Source organism: Pezoporus wallicus, unplaced genomic scaffold (assembly GCF_028554395.1).
Source record: "Pezoporus wallicus isolate ANWC-B61680 ecotype Strahan unplaced genomic scaffold, APGP_CSIRO_Pwel_v1 contig_4788, whole genome shotgun sequence".
NCBI lineage: Eukaryota > Metazoa > Chordata > Aves > Psittaciformes > Psittacidae > Pezoporus > Pezoporus wallicus.
The window spans coordinates 3,037,629-3,045,788 of record NW_026638769.1 but is presented as its reverse complement, the minus strand read 5'-3'; the positions used below and the strand labels follow the sequence as shown (position 1 = coordinate 3,045,788).

The following is an 8,160-nucleotide window of genomic DNA, read 5'->3' as shown; positions in this document are numbered from 1 at the left end:
TGCAACCAACAATGTGTCTTTCAGCACTAATTAATTTTTTTTTTGTTTATTACGTAACATGTTGTTAACTCCATAATTTGAGGTGGGGTAACTCAGGCACACAGGGATTACACAGCTTTTGCACGGGGAGGCTTCCTTAGGATCTGAAACAGATCCAGCTCTTTTGTCTTCTAAACCATCTGCTAGATGCCATCTGTCCTTTCATACATTCAACTGCATCAAAACAGTGTTTTTCCAACCCAAATATAATGTTTGCAAATGCAAGTGCACCAAATAGTGCATCAGAAAGTATTCAGAGATGTTAATAGTCAGTGCAGGCTTTGGCCAAAACATACCTTTGTTGTAAGTTTCCACTAGGTGTTACCTCACTTGCATCTGCGAGCATCAGCACTGAATTTGATTTCTGGTCTGTACCAACTTCATGTTTTGAACATCAGCCATTTTTGCTGTGGTTTTATCTGAAATACCAGAATTAAAATATGTTTAAGATCCCTTGAGTTTAAATGCTCAAGGGCCAGACGTCCAGCAGAGAGAATTCCTAGTGAGGTAAATACAACTTCTGTTTCCACAGGACTCTATATACGTATTGACATTTCTTCTCCATCTTTCTACCCAAAAATTTGGTCCTGAGAAGAAGACCAGGGGAGTGGTAGACCAGTTCCTCCCAAACTACATTGTTTTATTCCCAAGTAAATATAACTATGGTTTGACTCCAGATCATTATGTTTACAGGTTTTAAACTGTAGAACTAACCCCATTTACTGCAAATCTGGACAGCAACTGGAGGTAGTGCTGTCCTGCAGTGCTGGGCTGCATCCAATTTAAGCTGATGCTGTTCTGTGATGGTCCAGAAGAGGAGCCATTAATCCTGTGCTTCCCAGCTCCACTCATTTATAAGTGATTCCTCTGTGAGAGATTTCACCCTAACCAAGAAGCTGATGTGTATATGCAGTATATGAGATGTGTTGTGTACCCAGCAGGTACACATTCATAGCTTTATCTGTGTTTCACCTTCCTTTTAAAAATGAGCTTTTCGTGGATACAAGGATGATAAAAACCTGTATGCACACCATCTCATTCTGCTTTACTGATACTTTTCTTACATGGTTTCTCATACTTTTACACAGCTAAGGTTTTTATCTGCAGTGATATCTGTCACAGCATCTATCATTTGTGAGGTGTGGTAAGCATGCTTTTGCAATGAGGGCTTCATATGTGTACATGCTGGGGAACAGCTGTGCCAAACTATCAGCTGATGTTTTGAGGGCACTATGTTGAAATGACAGCAACATGTATAGTCAGATCTGCAGCATGTCGCTAACTACCAAATCCAGCCTTTTCCATAGGTGTGTGTCACTGCTGCTGCACCCACTTCACTGGGTGTGTCAGCCTCCAGAAGGCGTGTAGCTGTTTGTAGGGATGATTTTGCACCTTTGCTTCTGCGCTAGTAATGGCCTGAAATGTAGGGCATTGTCCCCTGCAGAAGCCACTTATAGCAATACAGTAAGGTGGAAGGGCGTTGATTTTGCAAGCTCTGTGCTATTATGCTGTCTCTGGCTGTAACTGTGCAAGTATGGGTGGTAACAATGGTGCTGGGCATACCCTTTATCTGTGTGGTGTGTGGAGGACAAAATTGTGGTAAAGGAGTTGCATAAAGGCTGTGTAACCCTCTGAGCCTCTGAACCAGTGTGACCTGGCACACACTCCCTTTTACTCTGCCAGCGGGATATTCTGTAGATCTGGATGCCCTTGATGGACAGGGCCCGAGTGCCAGTCGTTATTAGAGGCTCCTGTTGTCCTGTCCTCAGAAGATCATGTGGAAGAATTTGCCACAGGGTTATATATTTATACACAACAGGTTAGCCATATTAACAACCTGCTGAGATAAATGGGTATTATTCAGTTCATTTTATGTATGGTGAAATCAAGCCTGGAGAAATGCAATGCCAGTTCCTGCTCTCTGGAATGGAATAGAGCAGAAATGTTGGGATCTCCCTTAAGTTAACTAAATCTTGTCCACTCATTGGTATAAAACCTTCGTGCACTGATCTTTCCAGTGCCATATTCAGACATGACTGGTTAAGGCATGAGCCTCAGGCCCCCACTTGGAAAGAATCTGAAGATCCACTAGGGAGTTGTAAGCAAGACACATATTACTTCTAAAACATAACATTTCCTACACTAGGAATAGTGAAACTCCAAATTTCTCACAAAATGTGTGAGAGTTTTCTTGTACATTTTCATTAAGCGGCTGCTCCAAAGCTTTTTACTCGGCAGGGTTCTCAACAGAAAATTTTGTAGTAGTTGTGTGTGTATAACACAATGGTGCTTTAAAACAACAGAACTAGAGAAGAAGCTAATACCAAGAATATGTTGAAATCAGAAAAACAGCCATTACCTTGTAAAGGACTTTGAAATTGTCTTCTACAAGCTCCTGTCCGCACTCAGCCCAAGTTGACATAAATCCCTCTCTTCAGACTTGGAAAAGGCAGGGAAATCCCCAGAGAGGGCTGCTGTACAGGTGCACTGTGCTTCCTGCTGGGGATTGCACTGCCCGTTTCAGGGTGTTGTGATGCTGGGCTTGGTGTTAGCCTGTGAGACATCCATTCTTACTGTAAGAGGCAATTAATACTCAAGATTTTTGCCAGGATTGCAAAGCTCCAGTGGGAATGAAGGTACTTGTCATCCAGGTAAGAGTCACAGCTCTACATGGCAGCTAAATGGACTCCCAGAAGGGAAGGTGACACCCTAAACGGTTGTGCTTTTTAGAAGGAAGCTATTGCATATGAGTAGGTACACAAAATATGCACATTTTATCTGCCATGCACATTTCATCAACCCCAGTCTAGCCACAAGTCCTTATTTTGCCTCAGGTCTTGTCTAAAAATTTTAGGTCTTATCTATGTAATGGAACAGGATTCTTAAAACCAAAACCTGAGAAGCCTTGTCACTGGAAGATCTATATGTTAGAGACAATATTAAAGTATGCCTGAATGACAAACCCCAACCAGATACTGTAATACCTGTCCAAAAATCATAGGAATGGAGGCTCTCATGGACACAGAACAGTAGTTCTGTATCTGTATTACGTCAGCAATTCATGAAGCTACAGTCTGAAGAGATCCTCAGCTCAGTATAAATGAACAGAACTCTTTGGACTTCCGTAGAGTCTTTACAGACACCTATTTTATGTCATTTGCAGGCAGAAACACTAACAGAAATATAATACTTGCCTTTTCATTGAGAAAGGGGCAACTGAAAATGTGAGGGAGGAAAAAGATCTTGCCCTAAAAGAGCACAATCAAATATTTATATTAATTAATATTAATTAATAATCGTATTAACTTAATAATTATTATTATACTTTGAGGATCAATTTATTAATACGTGTCAACATGAAAACAATCTTTAATTTTTTTTAATAAACTTGTTGAATAATTATATTTTTTTTCTTTTATTTCTGCCTAGCTGATTCTAATAACAAAAGAACTGGTCTTCTTTGCTGTAGTCATACTAAAAGCCATAGGATTTAAAGATGGAAAGCAAAAGAGACAAGTGGCAATAATGACTCTGAGCTTCAATAGAGAGAACTTTGTAGTACGGTTCCCAGGAGCTGCTGCTTTGAAAGACAAAGGAGCCCAGGAGAGAGGGGGTATATGTATTGATATTTAGGAATAACTTTCTCTAAGCATGAGAAGCATGCACTTCTGTATGCAGGGCATGCTGGGACGTATGAGGAGACCAAACTGCTAAATGGTGAACTTTTGACTGGGTTTACGTGGAAAAAGGAAGCCTATGGGAGATGGAAGCAGGAATAGGCTGTTCAAGAGAGTAAAGAAGGAATGCACAGGCATGTAGAGGTTAAACTAGAAAAGAAAAAGCTTAGCCAGAGTAAAATCTGGTGAAGGACATGAAGGGGTACAAGAAGGACTTCTATTGGAACAAAAGCAGCAAGAGGAAGACTAAGGCCAAGTGGACAAGTGACCTAGTGATGAAGGAGATAGAAAGGCTGAGGTGTCCATGCCCCAGTCTTTTGTGGCTAGGTCTGTTCTCAGGCTTCCCATGTGTTTGGAGGAATACAGCCAAGGTTAGAGGAAGACTTAAGGGATTACTTAAGTAACCTGAACACATAGCCAAGCAGGGTGCATGGCTGATATCCCTGCAAAGCTGATCTTTATCTGTTCAAAAGATTGCAATGATCAGAAGTTCCCAATGACTGCAGAAGCAAATGTCACACCCATCTTCCAGAAAGCCAAGGGAGAAGAGCTGGGGAGATACAGGCCAATTTTCTTCAGTCCTTGTGAAGATTATGAAGTAAATCCTTCTGTAAACCATATCCAGGCACATAAGAGAGAAGAAAGTGATAGGGAAAAAAACAAGTACAAATTGTGCTTGACCAACCTAATTGCCTTCTACAATGTAATGACTGGATCTGAAGATTAGGGCAGAGCAGTGGATGTCATTTACCTTCACTTTTGCAAGCTTTTTATTCTGTCTCTTGCAGCATCTTTGGAGAGATAGAGACTAGCTTCATGAATTACAAAGTGAGTAAAACAAAGGCTGGAATAACAGGCTGGAAGTGTCATAGTGCTGTTTATAGGAATTCATTTGGCATTCCTATTGGGATCAAATTGTTTAACATCTCCATACATGGCTTTGACAGTGGAACAGCATGTGCCCTTCACAGGTTCACAGATGACATCCAGTTTGGGGGAGAAGTCATTGTGCTGGATGATATGGCTGCCATTGGAGTTACCTTGACAAGCTGGAGGAATGGGCTGACAAACATTCTATGAAATTCAACAGGGGAAAATGCAGTCCTGCATCTGGCATGGAATAGAACCATGCCACAGTACGGGGTGGGGACTGAGCCAGAAAGCAGCTTTGCAAAAATAGGCCTGGGGTCGTTCTGCACAGCAAGCTGGATATGAGTCAGCGGTGTGCCTTTGCAGCAAAGGTGGTCAAATACATACTGAGCTGTGATAGCAAGAGTGTAGCCAGCAGCACAAGGGAGGAGCTGCTTCTACTCCATTCTATTCCATTCTATTCTATTCAATTCTGAATAAACTGCCTGTATGTCCCATTTAGATTGACACCTAATGAAAGGGAATGGAATCTGCAACTCCTGGAACAAGATTAAACATTGTATTTATTGTAAGAATGTGAAAATGTTCAAGAAAAGGTAGGCTGTGTCTGGTAGAAACCAACAGCAGAACAGAAAGTAACAACAGGAGAAGCCAATGACTGGTAGTTCTCCAATAGACTTCCCTAGCTGCTAGAAATCTGTGACCATTTGATCTGTCTTTGAAATGAGTTTTATGGGCACCCCCCAAATGACAGAACAATCTGTCTCTTTCAGCACCAAAGAACCCTGTCTGAAACATTAAAAAGGGAATTAAAAAAAGCATGGAATAAGTTCAGGCTGTAGCTACTTACTGGCATAACCTTCTGGGGAAGAAAAATAGTTTCTTTGATATTCAAAATTCTTAGTATGTCAGAAAAACTACAGTTTATCTGTATTTTCTACAATGACTCAGTTTATCTGTATTTTCTACAATCCTTCTAAAAGATCAGTTGTTAAAGTGTGTTAAAGAAAGAAAAAGAAGTTGATATAATGCAATATAACAACATACATCAGACACTGGGTAAGGAAAAATACCTAGTAATAATGAAGAATTAACTCTGAACATGAAAATGGCTATCATGCAGCCAAAAGTTAATAGAGGTACATATGGTATACAGTAGCATTCATTCTACCAGCATGGTCTAGAAAGGAGTATCTGTAGGTATAGGTCTAGCTCCAGGGTGTATTCAAATGCCACAGAGGTTATTTAACTGCAGAAAGGAAATCATACTTCTAATATTTTTATAATTTTACACAGTACAATATTTGTATCTAAAGAACAATGCCCCTTAGGACAGTATCTTATTACAAAGTCTATCTCCTCTCTTTTGTTGATGCAGGGGTAAGGGAGAACACCAGATAATTCCACCAAGGTGCAGGTCCATGCATAACACAATGCCAGCCCAGAACTGTTCAGTGGCTGCAGCACAGAGGACATGGTCCTCAGACCCACTTGTTATTGTGTCAAGAAGCAGCTGAAACATCCATTTATATGAGAGGTGAGGCTAGAGAAAATGGCATCTGGTCCATGTTATGCATAGAGACTGCCAAGAAAATACTCCTGTGTAGGTACAGTGACCTGTAATAATGAATCATTGATCTTGCTGCTGTTTAAACAGGTATCGGAGGTGATTCCACCTTTTTCACCTCTTCCTACTCCTCCTTTCCTTTTTGCATACATGAACTCAGCTTTGATGTTAAGTTTAAGTAGATTCTTGCTGCGTATTCGATTTCTGTGGTTAAGGCTTGCCATGCATTCAATGAAGAAACATGAGCTCGTGCCTGCAGGACTCGGAGTTTCCAGATGGTTCTCCTGTGTTGTGTCTGTACACTAATAGCACAGTGTAATAACAACCCACATGGGCAATAATAGCTTATAGAATTTTTGTTATCTGGCTGTCCAACTTAAAGGACATGGTGGGTACAACGTATATTATAATCTTATATATGTGATATCTTAGCCTTATTCTTATGAATAAATAATACATAGCAGCAGTTGATTGAGCAAAATGGTAAGTCTGTGCTTAATCTCACTACCTTGTGCACCTGCATATCTTCTATGAACTGCTTTAGGTTTCATCAGCAGTGGGGAGGAATACAGACACTTGGAGAGGAAGACACATTCAAACACCCTTAAATAAAACAAGCCATTGCCTGAGATTTTCTGTCTCTACCGATAATACTAAGAGCCTAAAACAGTGACTAGGTGAAATACCTAAGTGTTAAATGACTAAAGAAAATTAATCCCACCCTATATATAGTTTAGGTAAACTTCATCTGTCTTGAGCCAGTGTGTACAGTGTGTATATTCTCTACGTACATATAAACGGAATGTGCTGTCCTATTATGAATAATAAGAATGCTTTTCATGTATCTATTTCATTCACCCCAGGATCTCCTCTTCTTATAACCATTAATTAATGTGGCTTCTTAACAATCCCCTGAGGAAAGAATTGTGCCCAATTTAGAGATGAAGAAATGCAGTTTTAGCATGCTTAAATAAGATGTCCCAGGTTGCACAGAAAACCAGCCACATAAACGTAAATACCAGAGGATGCCTCACGGTTGTAGCCCAAAGATAAGATAATCATAAGGTGTGGCTCCCAAATCAATATGGTACTTGCTGCCACTTATTCAAAGTAAATAGGTTGAGGTGTGGTGTGCGCAGGGTAATTCCCGATGTGTTCACATCAGTCGTACATTAAACTTGGTACAGACGTAGCCAGACTAAGGACAGAACAACAGGGCAAGATCGAATACCTTTTCTACATACTTGAGACGTTTGTCTGTACGATTCATGTATTTTGACTCTACAGAATCCAACCTTTCAGCAAGGAATCATGGTCTGAGGGAAGCCATGTGGAGGACATGGGAGTACTGGTGGACGAAATATTGGACATGACCTGGCAATGTGCTCTTGCAGCCCAGAAAGCCAACCATATGCTGGGCTGCATCAAAAGGAGTGTGACCAGCAGGTCAAGGGAGGTGATTCTCCCCTCTACTCTGCTCTCGTGAGGCCCCACCTGCAGTACTGCATCCAGCTCTGGGGTCCCCAACACAAGAGGCACATGGACCTGTTGGAGTGAGTCCAGAGGAGGGTCAGGAAGATGACCAGAGCACCTGGCTGGAGCACCTCTGCTATGAAGAAGGGCTTAGAGTGTTGAGGTCCTACACCCTGGACAACAGCTGGGAAGGTTAGTTGGTTCAGGCTGAAAGTAGGACAGGGAACATTTTAACTTGCTAGTATAGATGATTTCAATTCAGGATTGTGGAACACTCCCCGATGCCAATTTATTAGTGGGCAAGTAGGCTTCTACTGATGCCAGGTTTTGTTCACACCATCAGTAAGTTTCATGTCCAAACCTACTATCATCATTGTGTGCATTGCCAGAGCTGCAGGACAGATCGTGTGGTGTGGCTACCTCTCTGCTTTGCCATATGGAAGCCGCAAACACATGAATACTTCAAACGTTGCTGAAGTAATCTCAAAGTATTATTCACACAATTCCCTTTATGCTTTCATTCTCCTTTTTTTT

The 8,160-nt window shown here is 41.1% G+C and overlaps 1 long non-coding RNA gene across 1 annotated transcript; it reads left to right on the top strand.

Annotated features, from left to right (window-relative positions):
- Window positions 1-3,693: 3,693 nt before the first annotated feature.
- LOC130600845 (uncharacterized) lies at window positions 3,694-7,853 on the top strand. Its single transcript, XR_008972539.1, has 3 exons — window positions 3,694-4,544; window positions 5,965-6,123; window positions 7,441-7,853. It is a non-coding gene; the product is annotated as an uncharacterized LOC130600845 (long non-coding RNA).
- Window positions 7,854-8,160: the final 307 nt, after the last annotated feature.